The following is a 26543-nucleotide window of genomic DNA, read 5'->3' on the forward strand; positions in this document are numbered from 1 at the left end:
TTACAAACCTTTGTAATATATTATTACAAAATAGTCATCAATAGACTAAAAAATTATTTAAAAAAACATAAAAACCCTTGAGATGGTACATAGATAAAACTTTTTTTAATATCAAATTACAAACCTATACAAAAATAATATTTTTAAATCCTTTTCTAGATTTAAATAAACATCTTTAATGTACCTAGTAGCCGAGTACTTCTTTATTGTTTCATTATTAACACAGGAACACCTTTTTATCTTTACCTATTTCCTGTGTTTTAGGGGACAGGCACGACAAGATTACAGATAAAATACTTCGTTTTTTCAATTTCTTTTCCACTTTGAAGTAATTTGTCGCATTCACATTTGTAAGCAGATATACCTATAAAAATAAATAAAATATAAACTTGCTTTACTAATTTCATCATACAAGAATCAAATTTGCACCTTTCGTAACAACCACTGTACGTTTAAGGACTTACAAACACATTAACCGCCAACTCAGGTCCCATTTAATTATTTTGCGTGTGTGATACCTATCCAATTAATTTTAACGACTGTGCAATACAATAGCAAATTATCTACATAAATGTAATGATCGTGATCGGCATTCTATTAGGTATTATAATTCAAATCGAATGTTATAGAAAACAAATTCTTATGAAATAAAATCAACCTCACGCTGTATCCCGCACGCAGCAGGGTAGGGTGAGGGAACCTAGTGTTAAGACACTCTGTCTCCTACTTTCAATTGAATTTTAATAGCTTAGAATCTCTCCTTATTGCATAGGTATGTATGCGAAGAGGATTAAGCTGTAAGCGCGACAGGTTGTGGATTCTTCCCCCTTTGAGGAAATGAAATATTTAATATTTTTATTTCTTTGCTCTGGTGTCGAGGTAAAGCGCAGCGTTAAGTTCCGCCGCTCAACACGATGTTGCAGAATTCGGCGGATACTGGGGAATAGATACTTACCAATGAACACATAAATGTTTTTAAATAAAATATTTATGTACCCAAATAAAACTCACTGTAACTCAGTCAACTCTTAACTGTTGTAGATAATGAAGTAGACCCAGCAGACCCGCATTACTTAGTAAGAACACAGTAATAATTTAGAATAAAACCAGTTCAATTTTGTTTAAAATTTATGTTTCAATATGGAGTAGGTAGATACTGTTAAATTGTAAATATCTAGATACTTGTTATGCTTATAAGTATAACTGTAAATTTAAAATGTAACAGAATTCAAATCCTATTTATACAAATAAATACCAAAATATGCATTATACATACATGTATATTTTTCCAATTCATTAGGCACTCTATCTCGATATTTGGACTTTATGATAATAAAAATGTCTAACAACCATAATATAATTCTTCTTAAGTAGCCATAAATATTATATAAGTTAACCAAAATTATCTCTTAAAGTGTTGATATTATACAATAAAACGAAATATATAGATTATATTATTATAAATAAGTATAACATAGAATAGATCGTTTGCTTGATTTAAGTATGTGCCGCCGTAACGGGATTTCTTCTCGTTATAGTTATTACGATTTACAGATACATAGAAATCACTTTATTTGCGATAACGAATACAAAAATTAGTATAATTTTAATATCAAAATACACAAGCTACTTTTTAATTAGTAATATTTTTGATTTATTTTGTGGGAGGCCAGTGAGAATTTATTTAAAACACGTTTCTATAATTAATGTCTGTTTTTCGACGAATGTATCCGTTACCGCCGAGTATGGGAAATCTATTTGGTAAATCTATATATTTGAGTTTAGTTTGAGGCTTAAAAACAAAAAGTTCACCTAGGTCACGGGTTTGATTCTCATTCGAGGACACAACGCGTTTAATATTTTCATTACCTCGCGCTCGTAACGAGGCAAAGCGCCAACTTGAGTTCCTCCACTCGACATGCAATCCAAAATTCAGTGGAAAATGGGGAACGATAGTTTCTTAAAGAGAACGGAGTGTCCACCGTGTACCATGCTAAATGCACGGGATACAGCATCGACCTGAAAAAATAAAGAATTCTATTACTTATTTTACTCTAAATACTTATTGTATAAACATATCCAACAGCAAACATTTCTAAGCACAAACATCGAGATACACTTGATGTATATTTAATAGAATTTGAAATAGCATAAAAAGGGGTTCAAATTCACAGGTACAACGTATTTTGTATGCATGTATCGGTGCGTGTCTGTACATATGTAGTATATTACCGTTCGGGGCTCTGAGGTGCAGTTTGGGAATACCGCACCGGCTGATACGCCGTAAAGTATGGGGCACGATGCTAGGGATAGCGCAGTGGGATCAATGTGAAGATATGTAGATATGTTTATATACTGACATGTTATGAGATTTTAAAGAAAGTTTTAAATTTATTATTAATAATTGGATAGAAAAATAATATTTACTATCTACATACAATTCATATTTTATTAAATAAATAAATTCATAATAACCACTTAAAATTATACCAAACAAAATATACACATAGATTATACAATTTTAATTTAACTTAAACCAGAAGTTTTTATGCTTTAGTAATTTTCATATATCTTCAGACGTATCTCATATTCATTCCATCGGCTGTGTCGGGCGGTCCAATAAAATATGTAGGCATCCTCGACGTGCCCGAGCTCTCTCCCTATCCTATAACAAGAAAGAATTTTTCTATGCATCCATTTCTACTGGTAAGAATATTTTAAAACTTTCTACTATCGTGTAACATATTTGACTGTTTACATCGAGGTCTATTGATGTAGGTATAATAGAAACCATTTAAATCGACAAATATTTAAATAGACATAAAAATAATATACAAGCAGTACAAATAGGAAAGGTACCTATTGATCGGCAATACAAATACGAAATATCATAACATTTTATGTATTTATAACATCAATAATACAAAATTTATACAAATAGTAAATACTCTTAATAAAACTAAATAAATTCGTCTATTTTCTTATATATATATTTAGAACAAATTTCTCATACAATCCATCAAAATATTAATAAATACCTTTATCTATTCGTTGATAGCTCATAAAGTACCTAATGTCTTCGTAGTTGGTAGTTAGTGGACATATAGCATAGACAATTACTAAAGGCACAGCGTCAATATAAGGTTATTTATAACGTCTGGAATATGAAGTGGTGACCACATTCTCGATTAGACTCACATCACCAATAAGTTTCAATTGATTTAGGGCTACGAGCACTCTGTCTGTAGATATAATTGTAATTTGTGACATTACTAAGACGACTGTAACGTACTTTGTTAATAATTATCTACTAATATGTTAATTAATTTGGTTGTATTTTTAATACTGCAGGTAATCATACATTTTAGCTTTTTAGCTGAGAGCAGTCATGGCGCAGAAGTACAGGCGTACTAACGTAATTGTAAACGCGACAGGTCGAGAGTTCGATTTCCACTCGAGATAATAATGTAAATAATTTTTATATAATATAATAAGATCGATAATTTTCGCGATTATGAGACATTTTAAATGAAATTTCTATGGTCACTGACTACTGTTAATTATTCGAAACATCGGGTTTTTAAGAATATATAATATTTAATTTTTACATAATAGTACATATTGTGTGCTCCAAAAAAAGATAAATCCTCTACGATATCTAGGCTTATGTATTCGTACCTCCCTACCTAAATATTTATAAACCTATAATAAAAATTCTTTTGTAGCAATCATTAATGATTTTCTACAAATGTACCTATAATATTTTGTATAAATGCAATTAACTCACCGGGCGGTCTCACAAACCATTAAATAACTATTTTATTATATATCTGTTATAATAAATTATTCTTTGCATATTGTAACCAAAATATCGGATGCAAATTAAGCAATTTAAATTGAAAATTAAAAAAATAAACGTTCCACATAACGAGTATCGACCGGAGATAATCCTTGACAATAAATAAAGATTCGGCAGATTTAAGATTCTGGGAAAATCGTGAACAATTCGCGTCGGTACCTTGAAAATATCCACACGTGCTACAAAATATAGCAATTACGTATTAGGTACCTCCAGGCCAGTCGTGGCGCAGGGGGGAGTGTAAACACGACTGGTTGTGGGTTCCCTTCCCACTCGAGGAAATGAAACATTTATTTAATCTGTCTAGTATCGAGGCAAAGCGCGGCGTTGAGTTCCGTCACTTAACATGCAATGTCTCCAAAAATTTGACGGAAAATGGGGAACGGAGTGTCTTAACACTAAGTTCCCTCTGCCTACCCAGCTGTTTTTAGCTTTTAACCAAATGCCAGGTTTAATATTTCGTTTAATTCAATTCCCACTAACTCTGTACCGGAATGCTTGCGACACTAAAACGACGCTGTCTCATTAAGCGGGAGCGAGGGCTCGTTGCGGCAAGTTATTGTCGGGTGTAGCCGTAAAGTACGCTATTTGATGGCTTACAAACATGGGCTACGGTACGAGTACATCGATTATACCTACTCGTATCGATTCGATATCGATTCTTTTAATACTAATCGACTCTACTGTTACGCTAACGATCAATTTTCGCGACTTATCGATACTCGGTAAGTTAAAATATTCAATTACTTAATTCGGGCAGCTGTGTAAGTATAAAGGCTTTTAAATGCTTTCTTGTTTTAACCGTGTAAGTAAATACACTGTGCGGTCCTTTGGACATTTAGATTTTGATTTTTTAACTGTAATTTGAATCGCTGTGAGCAATATGTATTTTTAATAGTAAATTTGTATTAACCATTTATTTTTTCTAAAGTTATTCTCATAATAAGTTATTATCAAGCTTTTATCAGCCAACTTTCATATAAATTATAAGAATACGACAATATTATAAGAATACGAAAATAAAATGCATTATTAAATTATATAATTAGCAACAAATGGTTGCTTTAACGATTCGATAATTCAAATAAACATAACATTGGGTCGTTCAGAATCTCTCTCTTAGAGTGAATTTGCCTAATTATTATAAACAAAACGAATACAATATGTTGACACAAATTTATTCGACTATACGAAGCCAACATTTCCCAAAGTATATTCACATTAGCTGTTTAGAACATTTTAATGTAGGTATATTGCCTCGTAGTTGTTAATTAAGAGAAAATAAATATCATTATTTACAACAAGAACAAGACAACTCACTTAAAGGTAGGAATACTAATTAATTGAATATATATAATTGGTTTAAAAATATTCATATATTATGATCGGCAATACCTACCCAGTATATGAATGTATAAGCGTTCATTCGATGCTGCAATCGCTGAAATCCTGTATTTCTACCTAAGCTAATGAGGTGTCAAGCGCCATCTTATGCCGTTTTAAAACCTACCTATAGGCCTTATGTGAGTTCGGCTTGGCTTGAAACAGGTATGATAATATTCACAAGCACTTAGATACTAATTTTATGAGACATCTGAGAATAACTACCTTTCGGCCTTCCAACGCGAATCGTATACACAAAGTATCTATAAAGATACATAACATGACTAAAAATAAAACGACCTCGCGCTCTGTTTTATCTTCGTTTTGATATGCTCTGAAAATTCAATAGATATCTAATATAGATAATTTAAATAAAATTAATATGAAAAAATGTTTTACTTTCTCTCATATGTAAGGATGTCAAAAAGTTTATATTTATAATATATTTTTTTAAAGTTTACGATTGAAACATGTAAACAAAGTATTCATTAAATTTTCATAAGACGTTTCATGTTTTAATAAGAATAAACACATTGCAGGGTCAATATAATGTCGAAAGATTAAAGGAGATTTCAAAAATAATTTTAATATTAAGTGAAGCATAAATCTTGAATATTACTGTTATTTTATAAAATCATTAAACTTCTGACCTTATGCATAAGTCAAATATTTAAAAAGTACACAGCTAATTAGGTAAATTTAATTATTTATCTGTCAACGTTAATGTTTGTACATACATACTTTATGTACCTACTGTAGCTGCTGTGTTTTTATCTCAGTTTTTTATAGAAAAACTAGTCTATTATAAATTTATATGATAAAAAAACAAAATTTAAGAAATAATTCTTATTTACTTTCTTAATCCATACCCATTTTCAATGTAAAACCTTATTTTCTTAAAGCCTTAGCTTAAAAGCTCGTAAATACTTGATATTCTAAAGCTTAATTACACGCTGTGGAATACCAAATACCTGCCATCACCATATATTATTAGATTGACAATACAACCAAAGGAGGGTTGAGAAGACGGAGAAGATTTTTTAATTTGTCATGTCGGAAACTGAGAAGTCATTCTTTCTCTTGAAATTATTAACACATAATAATGTAATTTTATCGTTTCTTTTAATGGAACGCTGGGGCTATCGGCATGGGCTTGGGGCTCGATACAGCCTCCATAAGGCTTGATGTTAATGGGCTTGCCAGATTGAACGGATACGTTCGGTGTACGTGTGTTTACTCATTTACATATGCCTTTACGATATGCCTACCTATAAAAGTCATATGAATAAAATATAAACCTACGTACGATAGCAATATACGTATTGACCAATGAAATATTTTGTTTAAATAGAAAATTTAAATTTAAACTGTGCCCGTATGTGCTAATATGTAGGTACTTGCAGTTGTAATCAATGAACATTATGTCTTATATATAAAACGAAGCAATAAAGTCTACTCTTTAAATTGTTTTTGTGAATTAAATTAAGTATTATCATTTTTGATCATAATATCTAAATTATTCGTTTTATTAATTTTATTGTTACTATAATATCTTTATACCAAAAAGATAATCTTTACATAAATTTATGATATTTATTATATAATATAACATTTAATATTGAGTTATATAATAATAAATTAGGTATATAGGCTGTATCTATAAGTAATTTCTGTAGCCTTTTTTGTGTTTTTACAAAAACTAAAATTTATTATAACCATGAAATCAATTGTGTCTCAGATATGAATTCTATAACGAAAAGAATTTTAACACAGTTCAAAATGGATTTAGTGTATAAAATGGTCTATTACGTAACTCTACCCACGAGCTCTGAATGGCTATTAACGCTTTATCTAATATAACTAAAATATCGACAAGATTCGTTCTTAACATCCTATAATTCAGCTTTGGGTTAGCCCACCACGCAAATGGATCTTGAAAAACAACCAGTTATTTTGACAAGTGATCTTTTGAAACAAGCCGTAAAATAAAATCGATGAACAGACAAAAAATACCTTTCCAACGCCACAGTAGAATTTCTTTTCCATTGACGTTTGAAGAAATATTATTAGATTCTTTTCATTAGTTACGCTAGACCTTAATTTTAATTTAGAATGAGCTTTTTATAGAGGATTCTCTAAAGAGAAACAATTTTTCATAAGTAATGAGGCGGCACCGATTGGATAAATATTTTTAAGAAAAACGGAAAAATGTAGGGCGCAATAAATATAGAACCAAATCTCCGTTAATATGTGGAACTAATCGTTCAGTTAAAGGAACCTACATGGTTAATATGAATTAGTCGCGAATTAAATCAGTTCAGAGGCCAATAATAATCGCTTAAAAATATATCGTCAATTTTGAAAGCTGTTTAAGGAAAAGAGGGCAATAGTGACGCAGGGGCACAAGCGTGTGACTGTACACACGACAGGTTATGGGTTCGATTTCCAATCGAGGAAATGCAACGCAATGCCTTTCAGCGGGAAGTGCTACATGCGAGATATAGCGTGAAGCTGAGAAAAAGGGAAAACAATATATTAAGAGTGTAGAAAGACTATATACTGTTTAGAAATTAAGTCATATAAATATATTTACAAAATACTGAATACAAGGAAATATCAGCAATAGCAGAGGTTAAATCTGTAGAATCCTTGAAACCTAATTGAGGCAAAGTTGAAGGAAGCTACAAAGCGAAACGCAGGTGTGAGTAACGATTTAATTTCGGCTCAATCGCGTACTCTCGGCGCAATATTAGCTCTGTACGTACCTAAATGAAATTTAAATCGCAAAACCCACTTGTTTGATTAAATAATGGTAAGAATGTAGCTTTTAATATAGACCATCGTAGCGCAGGGATGCAAGGATAGGTTGTGGGTTCGATTCCCATTCGAGGAAAAATAAATATTTAATATTTCAATTTTTTCGCTCTGGTAAGCATGCAAAACGAGGTGTTGAGACCTCAAGAATTTATCGTAAAATGGGAAACAGAGTGTCTTAACATTTCCTCTTATCTCTTCTTTTTCTCGGTTCCCTCCGCCTACCCTGTTATGTGCGGGGTGTAGTGTGAAGCTAATATAATATGGTAATATAAATTAAAATATTAATTAAAATGCTATACTCATACGTAAAAATGTGTTTATAATAAAGAAAAAGCACTCGGTACACATTACTAACGTTAATATGCTATAGGTATAACTTTACAGTGATCGTAATAAATAGCTATAGTTATAGTAAATTTCGTTTCAATTATCATATTAATGGCTTCGGACACTTCACACACATATTTCCATAGAATATATGAAACGAATTGTCAACCGAAAGCAATTGGAATATCATAAAAATGCTATAAAAGTAGAGTCGTAAAAGAATTGTAATTTTAGCACATTTTTTGCTCTCCTATAACATGTTCAAAGCAGTTATTTTTACTCTTTATAGAACTGTTTAATGGTCATTAACCTTTATGTATGTATGTAAAAAAAAGAAAAAGCTAAAGCAGCTTAGGTCTTTTTGAGGTAAGAAAAATAACTGTGTTGCTAGAGTCGCCCGAACCTTTTCATTTTAATATTAAATAATGGCATCGGTCTCTCTATTTTCAAGAATTGTTAAAGAAGTATCAAAGAGTTTCCATTTGAAAAATTTATACAAGTAGGATAGAAAGTTTGGAAATTTTATTCGCAGCTCGACCCCATTTTGTACAAACTTTACCCATAACGTCCCCGAATAACGAAATCGTATCTCTCTTGAAGAAACAAAAGTCCTAAATGTTAAATAAGATTATTAAATTCAAAAATATTTTTTAGGTTTATCATATACCTATCTTTAGTAAAAATTAGATGTAATTTAAATTAAATGTCAAAAATATAAGCAGAACGTATATTTAAAGCATGAATAACCTCATATTTAAATTGATATTGAATCCAGAATCAAGTGTTATATAAATACTAAATAAATATACATTGTAAAGTAATTAAATACGAAGATTTTATAAGTCGGGTACAAATTTTGTTATTTCAATACTTTAAAATTAATAAGCCAAGAATTAAATTCCTTCTTACATCAAAATATCTCAAATAAATCTAAGACATACCACTACGGAAGCTAGCATAACTAAAATAAATTGAAAGCGAATCTAAAATCTTACAAATTCCATTACTTAGATTAGGAAGCTTCACCATGTTGGTATTTTACTTTTAACTACCTCCACACATGCACTGCCCCTGTATATCAATAGCTGTTTGAATGTGTGAGTTTCCGTGTATCGCATTCCTATACATACCAAATATGCAGGGGAAATATGTTAAAGTAATAGTAACTTTATTTGTAGGTAATAAAACTGACTTTCCATTGTATTTTTCCTTGGAGTTGTGTCAATTTAGAGTGGAATGGTTGCGTATCGATTAGTTGTGGCTCGCATTCGATTTAACCGCTTCTATTTACTCTGTTTTCCTATTTATAGCTCAAAGTATGTGACTCCATACCTGTATTGGCTGGAGCGTGATAGTTTTTAGTTTCAGTAAATTATATACTAAATTAGATATTATATAAAATGTTAAGATAATATTAAATATCTTATAAAATTCATTTGGAAAATGAAACCAAAAATAAATACGAGTAATTGATACAAAATTCCTAAAGTAAAAATAAAAATAAATAATAAAAAAATATCAATCGAATAGAAATTTAGATGTGACGCGACGGAAGGATAATGTGTGCTTGCTTAATTGGCTGGAGCTTTGGACGTTATTTAAGAGGCGGGCGTAAATACCGCTAAGCCGATTTTTTATACACATTTTAATTTATTTATAGGTCTAAATAAAATACAAAATAGTACTTTAAAATGAAAACAAGTAAAAATAATGCCTATTTCTTTATCTACCTACATCTAATTTAAAATATTCTTTAAAAAACTTATTTTGCAAAATTTATTTTGCAAAAAACATCATATATTTGTCTCCAAAGTAGAATTGCACGACAAAATTGTTTTTAACTTCGAAAGGGATGTTCTGATTTTATGACATCTTAAATACTCTCAACCAAGTTTATCAGGTGAGAACTGTCGCGCGTTGCACGACGCGTGCCAACAACTTTACTGTCCATAAACGGGGGCAGTTAAAGCCCATCTTTCTTTTTAACGACCTACGAGGATTGTTTATAGTGTAAAAAGTCAGTGTTCAGTCGTTCGGAGAGGGCAAGCCAGACCGCTAGAGACATTTACTGGTATCGCAGTAAGTTATATTTCACATTTCAACAGAGCAAACAAATTTAGTTCTATAAATAAATTTTACTTAATTTGCGTTTCATATTAAATTGTATTTCTCTTTTAGATTATTTACTTCGCTGTGGAAGATAACAGGGGACTCTGGACATTATTTAACGTTTACAAATATTAAAAGCATTAATAAACATTTTTTTTTATAATTAAAACTGTACCTACCACTAACATTCAATATGCTTTATCTTAAATTTACATGCACCGTGATAACAAGCAAAATTTAAAATATACCTATACAGTTTTTTATTAATTATGCAGTTATTTTATAATCTGTATACATTTACAATTTATTACCAAGCTTGCTCTAAAAGTACCTATCTAAAAAAAGATTACCAGGAAAACACCAATCTAAAAGGCAATCAGAAACTGCTAAATAATTAAGTTTATTTTTAAATTTTTTCATGTCTGAATCAGATAAAATGTTTTTCTTACGTTGCCTTAACGCCAAATTCTGCGACGCCCCATATGTTATTAACTCAGTCCATAAAATCACTGAATTATCGCTTCTAAATATGTACTATAGAACAATTGGCTATCACGAGTCGGATAGCGTACGAGACAATAGACTACGCCTACATAATTCTAGCCCTATCTGTGCTTTACGTACAAAACTAATCGAGACTTAGGTCTCCAGACAGCACATACCAATATAAGCATGTATTGATTTTACCATCGATAATTTAATGACACGAACGCTCGTATTCCATGAAAAACACGGAAGGGCCTCGATGGAATTTTGATAAGGAGACTTTTATTCCAGACGACGTTCGTTCCATGAAAATGCAACATTGTAAGGGCTCTTCAAAACAGATGCCTGGCAAAATGTATTCCTTTGAACGATAATTAAATATTTAAATATATTCACTTCATCCGCTTCGAGTGAGTGTGTAATGTTAAATTTCTGTTTCAGTCTTAGTATGCATCTGTAATGGTAGGATCTAAATGTTTTTTAAACGTATAATATTGTAATTTTATTATAAAACTTCTATCGTAAAAGAAAACAAGATTTTATTTTAACAATTATTTACTATATACTGTCTGGCAATATACGTATAAAAGGCAAAAACATAATATAAATATTTATAAAAAATCATCAAAAATTAGTTTTATATTGAAACCAAATAGCACACACGACGTTATCTCGGTCATTAGGTCGGGAAACACCTAACTTGACTACCAAAAAACAGCAACGACCAATTAAAAAATCATAAAACAGATTCCCACAGTAATTTTATTTGAAATTCATGTAAGTTGGACTCGTTATAGTATCTAATAAAGGATGATAAACTTGACTTGTGCCGAACGTAAAAACCACTTTTGTTAGCATTTTATGACAACAATTACGATCAATAAAAGTTGTACCGATTATTCTTCGTAGCGATTTTAGTGGTTGTGCTGTCATCAGTCCGTGCTTTAGTATCAACGGAACGGGATTCCTTACTTTACTACTGTGGCTTATAGATTCAAAATGGCGATTTTTGTATAATGGAAAGGCAACGGGATGTTTGTTCTAAAAGAGGACCGTATTCCGCGTTCCTCTTATCGCCTTGACATTGTCCGCTAGGTTATTTGGAAATCATCACATGTTGTTTATTTTTGTGATAAATATTACGAAATGAAACAGAACTAGTTTTTACGAATGGGGCCGTAGCAGATTGTATTTCTGTATAGCATCTTTAATATTTTTAAATACAATGTTTAATATATTTAATTTTATTTAAGTTTAATACACGATGCTATGCAATTCATGCATACTGTCCAGAATAAATTTGGTTACCATTGCATTGGTATATTTATTATTTGAATATCACTTGTGCTCCTCTGGGACACTAGCATGTATGGAGGGACTTTCATTCTTTAAACACTAATTTATATTCCAATGTAATTCTAACGCAACGTAAAAATTCTGTCATTTACAGAACATATGCTATAAATATTAAATAATGTGAGTAACAAGGAGATAACGTAACAGGAAAGGGCTGCTACAAAACGCTAATGGGGTTATTTTCAGGGTTTCTGGAATGTCAAAATTTCGCGTAGAATGCACCCAATTTGCCGAATGAGGTAGGGTACAATTTGCGTGGATGGTTGTTATCAGTGCAGCCCATCGCACCCCTATCGTACTGTCTACAAAACAAACGGACGGCGCTATAATATATAAAATATATACTAAAAAAGATAAAATATACAACACTATTTAAAAGATTGTGCTTGCTCATATATTGTAGATAATATAATCTTTAGAAGCTCATTTTGAAATATATTCGTTTTGCATTAATAGCCATTTCCTTAATTGATAAAACAAGCGAATATCATTAATTTTTCTTATAATAAATTACCATTAATTATTGCAGCAGTAAAAACAATATAAATTCTCTCTGTATCCATTTAACAGATAAATTAACGTAAAATATGTGGAAAAGCTTTTAAACGAAAAAAATATAAAAAAAGATAACAAAGTGAAAATACTTAGTTACTTTAACATCAATAGAAAATGGTCGCTCGTCTATCGATACTCACGCTAATGTAAGCAAGCCCACGTTTAAACAGGGGTTAACAGAAACCATGCATCTGTTTAAGACTAAAATATTATGCATTTCATTCGCAACCTGTCCGTCTGCAAGAACTACTTGTTATTCATTATACAATTATATGTTCGTTTAATATAATAACCTTATAAGGCTACTTCTTTTTTAAGCATTGCGTTTAATTATAATTTTACTTTTAGAGCTGCGTTTATGTGTGATAAATTTTATTCTGAAACTTTAATAACGTAAGGTAATTTAAGTTTTTATGTAATTTTTTATTTGAATTAGGTATATATTTTTTTATGTTATTTTCACTATTATTAACAATCAAATTTATAATTTACAGTAAAAACGTTTCTTTTGGCATTTGAATTTTCTAACCCTACAGTTTCGTATTCGGGCCGCGCTCCCTAGCTATATTTTGTATGACAGTCTCCAGATCTTCCTTCCATCTACATATTAGATACATTACGTGTAGCAGTTACAAAATGAAGCAGCTTCTGTACAAGCAAATACATGAAAGGGTTAATTCTGTTATATTTTCGTGGCCATCTTAATTAAAGTTGTTAGCATTGCTTGTATTATATTTAAACAATAATAAACGTAAATACGTCTTACTTTTGAAATTGTATTTCTACAATTTACAATTGTTACATATTGTTAAAAACTAATAGTGGCAGATTAACATTAAAATTATGCCTACTTCGGTCTTATATAGATCATAATTAATTGAAAGCAAAAAAAAATATTATTAAAATATACACTATGGTACATAATAAAAATACTTTAATCAAAATATTTCTTCACTTTGAATTTGAACTCGCAGCAGTAATATACTAGTATCACTCGAAAAACTAACATAAAAAATCTTAACATTTATATACTTATTATAATACCTAATTCAGTAGCGAGAAGCGAATAATTTTTAGGTGGCACACTGCAGACGAGGGCGAGTGTGCAAAACGTCGTTTCATAAGTGGGGTTGGGTCGACCCTTACAAGTGCGGTTGCATAACTTTATTTCTGGATTAACATAATTACAGGCCATTCGAAGGCTTAGGGTTCAAGAGCACTTGTTCTCCGTAAAGTAATTAGTAATTACCAAATAACTCCAGAGCGGAGACTCGTAATGTAATTAACACGATATTCGTAACACAACAACGAACAAACGTACCTCGAAACATTTTCTAATATAATTCTAATATCACTTTGATAAATATTTTGAATTAAATACTATAAATAAGCTAAGCTTTATTTATAATTGTTCTAAAATAAAACTAAATAGATTTTTTGGTGAGCGTATACTTGAAATAATTGTTAATTTAAAAACATCTGGCCTAACGGAGCTGTTTACTATCAGAATTGAATCAAAATATGCGTTGAATCTATTACAAATAAAAGTGACTATATAGGTAGGTAGAACATCAGGGTTGCATTTACATACGAAGCCTATGTTGCAGTTAATAAATAGTAAAGATATTTTATAGCATTTATTATTATATTACAGTGTAGATACAAATCAAATACCTATGAGAACTAAATTCAGAAGACTTTTAGAAAATATATGAGTGTGGTAATAGTAGTAGTAGAGTCGATGCTCTAGACCTTTGTCCCCATTTTGAAGAGTTATGTTCTTATATAATATAATAGTTCTATTAAGAAAAAATATGTATATGCATAAAAAAAATTAAAACCGATAAACTAAGCTACGTACGATATACACCGTAAGTATGAAAAGCCTAACTTGGATTAGTAAAATATTCCACTTTTCTCCAACAACGTAGGCAGACCTTACGCTTATCTATGCTAAGTTTCAGTATTTAAGGTCAATTGAGGACAGCTGTAGGACCGTAAATGTCAGACAAGGTTACTATATGCCTACATACCTATTAGACGTCTATAGATTTATAACAAAGGATGTGAGGATAAAATTGTAATATATTATAGCTTGGCGCTGTGTGCCAAATATTTATAGCAGGATAGATAGAAGAAATTAAGTGTTAAGACAATTTGTTCTTCGCAGCGCGCAGTTTTCGAGAAATTGGGTGTTGAGTAGCAGAACTCAACACCGCATCTTTTCCTTCTTACCTAAGCGAGGAAAAATGAAGGAAATCGAACCCACAACCGTCGTGATGTGACCGTTTATAGACGGCGGCCGATACGCATGGCGGCCAATTTTGATATACAAAATAGTTTTGCTATATTTTAAAAAATATAGATGACCAAACATAGGTGTGAAATTATATACTTACAGTAATTATTATTTTTTAAGCTATACATATATATCAAACATTGTAATAGATTTCAGTTTCATACATTTAACGGGTTACGCAAAGGGAACCAAGTACCTAGTTAGCGTTCTGTAATACGTATTTAGCAAATAATAGGCCCGTATACTGAGTCAGTCAATTTTAAAACCTTCAACGTATAAATATAATACCTAATGTCAGCAATTCACATACCTATAAACTATGTTATAATTAATTAATAATATATTATTTTATATTAAATATAATTTATTTATTATTATATAAGTACAATATATTTAGATACGCCTTATATATATATTTGACGATAATCAACAAAAGGTTGAATTATATAAGAATACTGCCAGCCCACGATCGAAGGCTCATCCTACGCACGCCCGGATATTTTACGACTCGCTTTTTAGTTCTTTCCAATTCTTCCCATAAACAAGGGATAACAACTTTCTTCATTACGTACTATTGCTTGTAGATACTATGAGATATCTCGAAAGTAATTACGATAAAATTATGGAAGTTCTATAACGAATAATATGGACATTTATTTATGTAATATTGATTTTATTAATTACTTTTTCTTTCAAATGACTTTATACTATCGCACAGTATGACTTTTCTATCTTTGAAGGTTATATATAAACGTAGACTGTAGATGAGTCTCTCCATTTTATATTTTTTCACTACTGAAAAGATCTCATTAGGTAAAGTTATAAGGTCCTAATCTATATATATAAAAGGACTTGTCCTCACTGACTGAGGTAAGACGCGCGCACAGCCGTAACCGCTTATGGTAGACACGTGGAATTTGGACAAAAGTTTTCTTTCGTAATTTGGACATCCACTAAGAAGGGATTTTGAAAAATTTTAACCCTAAAGGGGTGAAATAGGGGTTCAAAGTTTGTATGAAAAAAAAATTAAATCGGCACCGATTTTTATAAAATTTGAAATTTAGATTTTTAAAAGTATTTAATTGAACACGTATTTCATCGTTTTCTAGAATTCTCCCCCTAAGGGTGCAAATAAGGGGTTGAAAGTTTGTATAGATTTTTTTTTAAATCGGAATCAATTTTTATAAAATTTGAAATTCAGACTCTTAAAAGTATTTAATTGAACACATGTTTCATTGGTTTCTAGAATTCTTCCCCTAAGGGTGCAAATAAGGGGTTGAAAGTTTGTATCGAAAAATCTTTAAAACGCCACCGATTATTATAAAATTTTTAATTTAGACTCTTAAAAATATTTAATTGAACATATGTTTCATGGTTTTCTAGAATTCACCCCCTGAGGGTGCAAATAAGGGGTTGAAAGTTTGTATGGAAAAATCTTTAAATCGCCACCGATTTTTATAAAATTTGAAATTTAGACTCTTAAAAATATTTCATTGAATACATGTTTCGTGGTTCATTTTAATTCATCCCCTAGGGGTGCAAATAAGGAGTTGAAAGTTTTTATGGAAAATCTTTGAAGCGCGATTTTTATAAAATTCGAAAATTAGACTTTTCAAAATATTTCATTGAACACATGTTTCGTGGTTTATTTTAATTCATCCCCTAGGGGTGCAAATAAGGGGTTTAAAGTTCGTTTAGAAAAGTCTAAATCGCCACTGATTTTTATAAGATTTTAAAATGAGACTCTTAAAAATATTTAATTGAACACGTGTTTCATAGTTTATTAGAATTTACCCCTAAGGGTATTATTACCCTATTATCTGCAGGCGAAGCTGCGCGCGTCCGCTAGTAGGTATATATAATCCAAACAGAAAAAACCTAAATATTTCGTAAATATTTAGGTATAGATGTAACTATTGGCGAATATATTTTTTATTTATTACTTAATAATTTTAAATATTTAAATATCAAGAATGTCAAAAATAAGTATAATATTAATAAACGATAATGTGCAATTGTTTTGTAGAGATTACAGAGCTATCGTATAGAATTTGCATATTTATATAAATACAGATTTATAAAATCGGGGTGGTTTTAATAAAAGTTTATCGTAGATATAAGGCTTAAAATTAAAAGAAATACCCTCCATAATGGAAAAGAGGCATCAGGTGTCGCCAACTGATCCTTTGAAACGATATTATCTCGAACATATTTCTACATGGGGCCGTATACGGAACTGTCACTCCCTATTCTGAATAAATTACGCCTACATTGATATTTTACGAATCACGATTGTAATTCAATGTTTTTTTTTCTAAATAAAATATTAAATAAATAAAATATTAGAATAATCTAAGAGACCAGAGAGATCTAGAGGCCAGTCATAGCGTAGTGATACACGTGTGTGACTGTAAGCGAGACTGATTGTGGGTTCGATTTCCACTCGATGAAATATAGTATTCCTTTTGCCTACTCCATTATGTGCGTATTACCGCTTGAAGGTATATTTATATTTATACCAATATTTTGGAAAACGTATAAAATTTTAATATTTTAGGACCTTAACCTGACTCTAAACACAAAGTCAACTTTCTTTGCCCACTAAGCTTTTTAAGTTCTCTATTGTGCTAACGATCAAGAACGCTTAAACTAGCGCTTTTTAATAGCTACATTTAATTTTTTTATACATTTTCTAAAACCATTTTCCATTTTTAGTGTGAAATAAAAATATGAAAAAAATATCTATAACAATGCCAGAAGCTCATTAGAATTAAGTGTCATTAGACATTTACTGGCATTTACGTAAAAGTCAAGGTATTTAAATGTGAAAGTAACTTGTAGGTACCTATTGCAGTCTTTTGTCTCGCGTGCAACTTGACAACACTATAAATTTCATACTTAATACACTTACGTGTCCCGTTTATACGTTTTCTAAAGTTCATACAATGACAGTATAAGATATATAGTAACAAGGGAAAATAGAATCAAAATATTGCTTGAACTTTAGAATATTTTATGATAAATTAATGTTTTAAGGCGTCAAATTATATTATGTATTGTAATTTATATAAAAAAATACTGGTTTACATCACAAATTATAGAAACTAACTATATATATTATATATAGGTATTTTAACATATTAATTTTGATAACTACAAACTTATTTTTTAAACGTATGAGGATTTTAAACAGTAAGCAGAACTGAGAGGTTAAAAAAAAAGTTTTGAATTTTAAATATTTATAATATTTTTGCTTAAATACTAATTATAAAAAAATATATATTTACAACGCCATTTCTTTTTTCACAGTGTAAAATTAGATGTTATGTAAAAGAAACTATAGGCAACCAAATGTAAACAGTCACATAAAGGCGAACAATCCCACATTGGAAGGACAGAAAATATATCCATATGAGTAATGATTCAACGCTTCGAAATTTCATTTTCAATTGTGCCTGACCTTTACCCTGGGGCTATGACCGGGCATCGAAGGGGGGAACGTCTAGACAGCCTTCATATGCGCATGTCGCTTTGGATTCGAAATAACTTACGCTCGATGTCTAACTTTTGTGCCTAGAGATAAAATTACAGTATTACTTGTAAAATGTTAGGTTAGTATTAACCTAATTAACTTTGTAATTCTACTTGTATTTTCTTTTCGTTTTTATATAATAAAAAAATACAAATTACTCTATATACTTATGTAATAATTAAACAAACCTAAAAATAATAATTACGTATTACTTTAAAAGCCCTAAAAAGCATCAATAACTTCAACCTACCGTCCGTTTTATCAAGTGAATTGCATCAGAGTATATTTCCCGGCACTTGTTTTTATTTTACGACCACCCTATCTGTACGATATGCCTAAATGTACTCCATACGGTCGAGCTGTAGTATAAACGTATCTACTATAGAAGGGTTTAGTCAAAAAGAGATAAAGATTTGTCTACAAAAAATGACTACACTCAAACAATTCAGTGTCATATCTATAAATTCTCACAAAACGTGTGTTATTTATGTATCGGTTATATTAATTACTTATTTAAATTTAATGTCATTATAAATGTATCGTAATTACTTTTTAAAGGCAATGAACTCTTTTTTGCGTTCTTTAAATATATAACTTTATTGGTTAATTATAATTTTTTATGTAATTTTTGCGGAAAAATTCACTGGCTGCGCCATCAGATTTGACAAAAAGCAGGTAGGAATATCGCTTAATCGAGGAGGGCCTGCAGAGGATCGGTATTAATCGAAGGCTTTACGAGGGTGCGGGTAAACGTCAGCCTCTCGCCGCGGAGCGTGTAGAAAGAAATTTTATAGATGAAGCTTCTAGAATACTTTTTCAATTTCTCAATATTTACTCTAATTTTTTATATATATTTTGATATGAATTGACTTTACTAGTAGATCATTAAATATAAAATAAAAAAAAACCATCGAAAATATATTTTTATTCGATCCAAAGAAGAATCTAAAGAACAAATTATTTTATAAACTTTCTATTTAACTATTTACTAATCACTTCGAAACGATTTCAAACAAGGCGACTTAGTAGTATCTCAAAATTTTCCTTATACTACTCGACTATATATAAAAAGTAGCCCTAGGAGCCCGAAGGAGTTCGACCAAATTGGAAATATAATTTTAAAGATGGCCGCCACTCGACCCCCCCTCTCGCTTCGTCTCAGCGCAGCCTAAAATATTATGCACCCAAAATCCATTGTCTGTTGCCATGACAACGGTTCGCTCGATACTCCGGTTTTGCAGTCGCATAATCAAAGATATATTTATCTCGCTTACTCTTTAAACATCCAGATGCTGGGCCCGGATTTGGACGAACGTCTCTTTTATCTTATAGTATTATGGCTGACTGCCAACTGACGGCCAGTGATAATGGAGTCTTGTTAGAAAAATTTGTCAGAAATATGAGATATTAAATATTGAACGGTATTTGAATATTAAATAAGCTCAACGGAGGGGCGAGCGACAGATATCTTATCGAAAAATTTTAAATTTATGTACCATAAAATTCAAATCTTAAAACTCTGATTAAAAGCTTGTTTTATGTTATGTTTAGACACTTAATTGTCAATAAAAATATTAAATTAATGCAAAAATAAAATAATCACCTAAGGCGAACACCTACTATACTTTTCTTACCTTATATTCTTTTAACCTAAAGTAGTGTTATATTCACAACAAATTATGCACTGATTGACCGAAAATGTAATTTAAAATATTTTACATAAATATGGATATTTTGCCGTATTTACATAGGTAGAAACATTTTATACGCTTAACTGCACTATATTACTAACTTTTATAATTAAATGCAACATCACTAAAAGTGTAACACGTTCACAAGGCTACTGTTATAATGATTGTAGATGAGACAATTTCAAAGTAAATTAGAAAGTTCCATTTCAGCCCTTCCATTGGCCGATTGCAGAAAATATACCCTATTTATCTCTAAACTTTCTCTTTTTTGTTACAGTTTTACTTCCTGGTTGTACCTCAATAGTGTCCCAAGACTTTCTCTCATAAAAAACGGTTTGTTATTTATCCCTTTGACGCCAAAGAGTGCATCCATTTTTATGATTGCTTCTTTTATATTTGAGCAATATTAAAAAATAGCTATTCGTATATTTGTTATTTTATTTATTATTTTTTATATTATTTAAAAAATATGTAAAAATATTACTACTCTACTTTCATTATAATATACCTGTTAAACATAATTTTGTACACCTACACACACATTTGAATATATAAGAAAATCAATCAGCGACAAATCAAATATAAAATATAATTTTAATATTTTTTTCTTAACATTTTGCAAAGTTTTCAAGATATGCGTTTATAAAGTTTCAATAAAAGATAAAGCTCTGAACTCTACATCTTAATTCTTAATAATGCATCGTAGTTCCACTACTTTGACACAGATGGCGCTACTTAAATAATAAAAAAAAATAGTTGCACTGTAAAAAGGCTACATTAAAAATAAGCATAAATGTAATACTAATAATTTTAAATGACTACAACAAAATGAAAAAAAAATATTCTAAATTTCATTAAAGCTATTTAAGCTGTGAGTTAATTCTTTCATGCTTATGCACTTGATGATGATAATCTAGAATCAGCCTTTTGAACTGAAGTGAATTAGTAGAAATCTAAGTGTGTTTTATTCAAGCAAAAAATATAAGAGGCCAGTCGTGCCACATTTGCGTGTAATGCGACAAGTTGTAGGTTCGATTCCCACTTGAGGAATTCACTTATTTTACATTATATCTTCTTATGTACTATATCTTTACTCTGGTGTCGCGGCAAAATGAGGCGTTGAGTTCCGCCACTCACCACGCAAGGACCCAGAATTCCGCAGAAAGTAGGAAGAGTGTTTTAACAAGTTTCCTCTGTCTAACCTGAAGACCAAAAAAATTACACGATATTTTGTATATTTAATAACAGATTAAGTTATTGTAAACTATGTATGTTAATACAAAAATATCTAGATATACCTACAGGCCCTCATATCAAATAATTGTCATAATATATACATCTAGGGTGTAAACACATGTGTAGAAGCCACATAACGCTACTGTAAACCTTCCAAAAAGGCTGTTTTACACGACTGACAAGCAATCATAATCGTAAAAAGTTATCGGTTGAGATCAGGAAGTGTTCCCGGCGCCGGCGTAGCAAATGGGTACTCTACTTGCTATATACATATAACATACTATTGATATATATTTTTTTATCAAATATATATAGGTATCTAAAATAAGTTATTTGTTAAAATTAATTAGAGAGTAGGTATTTTAACGGTTTATTTTTGATACTTTATTTTATTAAAGTTTTTCACAAAATTTGTATTAAATTATTTTTGCTTCGTTTGCTCTTTTTTAAATTAATACAAAAAATCGTGCAGTTTCCTTTTCGTTTTGAATTAATTTCTAATCTTAAGCAGAACAAAAATAATTATACAGAATAAAAAATATTCAAATTTCTTCATCATCATTGCATGCATGCAACTTACTAATTTTATAAATAATATCTATTTTTACAAGAAGTTAAAAAAAGTTTTTAAATGTACTAAATACTATCAATGAAAATGTACTTAGCCATGTAATGTATTATATGCAATGGAATAACAATTTAATAAAAGTATTAATTCTATGAAAAAAAGCATGATATTTAGAGTTTATTCAATAAAATTAAATTAAGGACTTTGACTTTAATAATAAAGCTAAGCTAAAAATATTTCATAATGTTAAGTCCGGTCTAGTTTGAATCTATTCGTATCATTTATATGAAACAACATAATTAAATTCCAAGTTATCTTATCTCATTTTAAAATTTATTTGAAATTGTAAATGTAGTTTTAGTTTAAATGTTAATTAAGATTTATATACACTATATTTTTTAATAAAGTGATTTTATATGTTATAGCGAAAGTTATTACTAATTAATAAAACAAACACAAGTAAGACCAAAATTTTATTGTTTCAAGATAAGCATATTTTAAAACAAATAACAATATAAATAAAGACAATGAGGTATAACAATGAATGTTTCTTTTTTGTTCCACCGCTTTTTAAACGATTACAATTATACGATATTAATTTAGATTATACACTTTTAATATATACAGAATATTATCAAACATATTATGATTATAGATAAATTTTATACAAAAGAATAAAGACTTTATGTAGATAAAAAACAACTTAAAGTTACATTTCAGCACAATATTTGAAATTTAAGAAGAGAAGAAGAATGCTGGGACGACGCCGGACGCCATCGGTCTTCTAACTTCCTTCTTCGCAAGGTGATCAGTGTCATCTTCTGTTACGTATACTGAAGGTATACCGGAAAGAATGAGACACTCAGGATACATTCAGTATACGTACAGAAGGCGACGCGTAATCTTCATTTGCCGCATACACCGTCTGAAATAAATGGTAAGAGTTAATATTTCATATAAATTGTTTCTTTAAAATCCTGTAAGCTAAAATGTCAAATAGATAACGTTATGCCGTAGCCACACAATATCGTGAGAGCGCCCCGTCCCTTCCCATAATAGCACCTCGGGGATCAACATCTATAAAATAAAAAAACCGATTTATAACACGCTAGGGTTTTCAAAGGGTTACACTGATAGCACGTACGTTTCGCTATCCGGAGTAAAGAAACCTTCAGGGATGTATATAAGAAAAACACAGTGAGTAAATAGACCTACGAAAGCGTATTTGAAAAATTTAAACAATGAAGCTTTGTGTGACAGAAAACCAATCACAACGCCAATAGACTCTAGCATTTTTGCAAGAAACAGGATTGGCTTGCAAAAATTATTTTCGCAAACTCACTGCCTACCGGTAGCAGGACTCGATTTAACTGCGGACAAGGTGGAACAATGGCAGGCACGATCTATTGTCCTCGACCATTGCACAACACAAAAAAGGATACATTACAAAAGCGACCATTCGTTAAACAGACTAAAAGGAATTCTATACACGTCAAAAACCCGAGGGATTGAGAATAATGAAGAAGAAAAAAAAGGGAATGCATTATATAGATAATTTATAACCAGCAGCGGGCTGCGGTAGTGTTCTTACACTCAAACTAAAAGTCCACAGCTCTCCGTCGTAGAAGCACGTGACTTACCGGTCAGCTGTTCGGTCCGCAAGTAAACATTGGCCAGGCGCGAGGCGTGCGGCCAGGAGCGGCGTCGCCGGGCGTCTGTGCGTCTGGCGTCGGGGCGCGCGTCCCGGCCCGCCATCGATCAACGCCGCCCTCGGGCCTCGGCGCGCGCCGCCCGTACCGCCGATGCAAGATTTTCATTATTCCCTCATCTTATTTGCACCCCGTAATGCTTTTTGATAGTTTACTTAGGCTGCTTCGTATTTACATGTACTGGTTTCGATGTTGGTACAGGGTAGATTCTGGTGGTTGTTTGGATATGGGCATGGGTTAGCGTGATAAGCCGGCTTGTTACACGCATCACGCGATTCCCTTTATGTGAAATTAAATATAATGCGATACAATTTGATATAACAAAGTAAATATTCATAATATGCAGATAAAAAAGCTAAATATCAAATGTGGTTAACCCCTAAATAAATAATAGTAAAACGTTTTAACTTTTGTTTCTGTTCCGAATTTTACCTATACCTTTAACTTACTATTAAATTCGATAACTGGAGTATAAACCACTCAATACAACATAGATTGCTTTTACGAGCACGCTTCCTTTCACTTATAACGTTAGCGTGTACAGCGATAAGAGAAGCATATTTAATTAAGGCTTTAAAATGATATAAAGTATTTAAAATATAGGAAGATAGGTATTAGCTATCGTATAAACGCCAACGCTCTCGTAATATTTTACCCTTGCTTATTATTCGAGACACGTTTGCGTATATCCTCCTCCTTTTTTAAATTCGCTTAAGATATTTCATTTAAGCTGACATTGCTAACTTAAACTTACATAAATAATCTAATATTAAAATTATACCTAGCATTTTTATTTTCATTTTTATGCAGTTTCTCGAACGGTAGTTTTTGTACGCGGTAGATATTAGTTTAAATTCTATGCAATGAAATATTTAAAATAAATAAAAAATAATAAATAAGGAGTATTTCATGCCGTTCGTCAGTAGGCCAATATTGTATCTACAATCGACTTAGTTTTTGACTAGTGTAAAATTTTATTACAAAACAGAGTGATAAGACACTTTATAAATCTTTATTTTCTATATCTTTCTATGTATATAAAAATATAAAAGGTTGGTATTAGGTATAAAAAATTGAATAATTATAAAATTAAAGGACGTTATAGATGCCATTCGTGGCGTCCCCTACGCCACGTGCATGCCACTGTAAATGCGATAGGTTGTAGGTTCAATTCCCTTTCTTCACTTTTTCCCCGCTCTAACTATGCATAGATTGCCGTTGAATTCCGCCACTCAATCAAATCGGTGGAAAATAGAGAACGGAAGTGCCTTAATGGCATTGGCTCCCAGGTTCCCTCTGCCTACACTGCTACGTTCGACTACTAGGCTAAAAAAATGTCAATCAATAGCAATAATGCTTAGAGGAACCATTAATATCAAGGACTTAGATATTACTCACGTAATATAAAAATCATTGAAATAACAAAACAGTAAGCTGATATTATATAACATAATTGGAACAAGAGTCAATCTAATAACATAATCATATTTACATATTATATCCCAATACTTGCACTTGTATTATTACTTGTAAATCTGTATATTATCCACATCCACATTATACGAGGACTGGTAACCGATTAACTCGACGGGGTGAAATATGGGGGTGGGGCTTAAAACTCCCAAAAAATGAGGGTGGCACCAGACGTTGCAACCCCCGCTGCTAATCGCGTCTGCCTGCAACAAAAAATGAAGATTTATTTGCGAATCTGTAAGCCTACAAATATGGGTGCGTTGTTGTTGAAGTATTATAACCGACATTATAAAAAGATGTTTTTTGTTTTAGCTTCAGTCTACATCCCGTGTATAGTAAAATAGACAGAGAGAATCGTGTTAAGACACTCCGTTTCTCACTTTCCGCCGATTTATAATCACAAGCTGTGTCACTACGATGGGCTCAAGTCGATGTTTTTTAAATATAATTACCTATATTTTTTATGTAGGTACTTATAGTGTATTGTATTAATTGTAGGAAACTTGGAATAATACTCAAATTGACTGTTTCAATAAATTAATAAGTAGATTTAAAATATACAGACTTAATAAATTATAATGATTTAGATCAGCAATAGCTTAAACGTCTATTTGGAAATGATTATTTATGTTCTCGCTTACTAAAACTAATAAGATAAGGAGTTAGAAACAGGATTTGTACATTAAATTATAAATAAACTTATCTACTAAAGGAATTTTAAGTTGTCTCTTTGTTGACCGCGACGACACAGTAGTAACTGAAATGAACACTGTCAGTGCAGGTTCAAGTTTATACTCCCAGGAAAAAGTCTACGGTCATTATTTTTATTCTTGGAAGATTTTTATCTTGCATCCTAAATAGTTCATTTATTAATATTTTTTTTCAATTACTTTAACGTTTTTTTATATTAAAGTAATAATGGACTCTACATTAATAAATTAAAACAAATTTACATTTTGAAATCACAAATTATAAGCACTAAGTAGTATATTGTTGTATTGGAATATAATTTTAACTTCAAGATGTGTAAAATGAAATTTCAAAGGGAATCCTTTGATCTCAGTACGTTACAGCGGGTGCGCGAGCACTCATAAATTGAAGCGATTTAACTGTGAACATTGCATATATAATTCTGCCAACAAT

The 26543-nt window shown here is 30.9% G+C and overlaps 1 long non-coding RNA gene across 1 annotated transcript in view; it reads left to right on the plus strand.

Annotated features, from left to right (window-relative positions):
* LOC146540004 (uncharacterized) overlaps positions 1 to 20824 on the plus strand; it is a 74387-nt gene extending 53563 nt beyond the window's left edge. Inside the window, exon 3 of the long non-coding RNA XR_014879484.1 lies at positions 20692 to 20824. This is a non-coding gene — a long non-coding RNA (uncharacterized LOC146540004). The remainder of the gene's footprint in view (positions 1 to 20691) is intronic.
* Positions 20825 to 26543: the final 5719 nt, after the last annotated feature.

Source organism: Heliconius melpomene, chromosome 3, assembly GCF_056956725.1.
Source record: "Heliconius melpomene rosina isolate 202511_hmr_F chromosome 3, ASM5695672v1, whole genome shotgun sequence".
NCBI lineage: Eukaryota > Metazoa > Arthropoda > Insecta > Lepidoptera > Nymphalidae > Heliconius > Heliconius melpomene.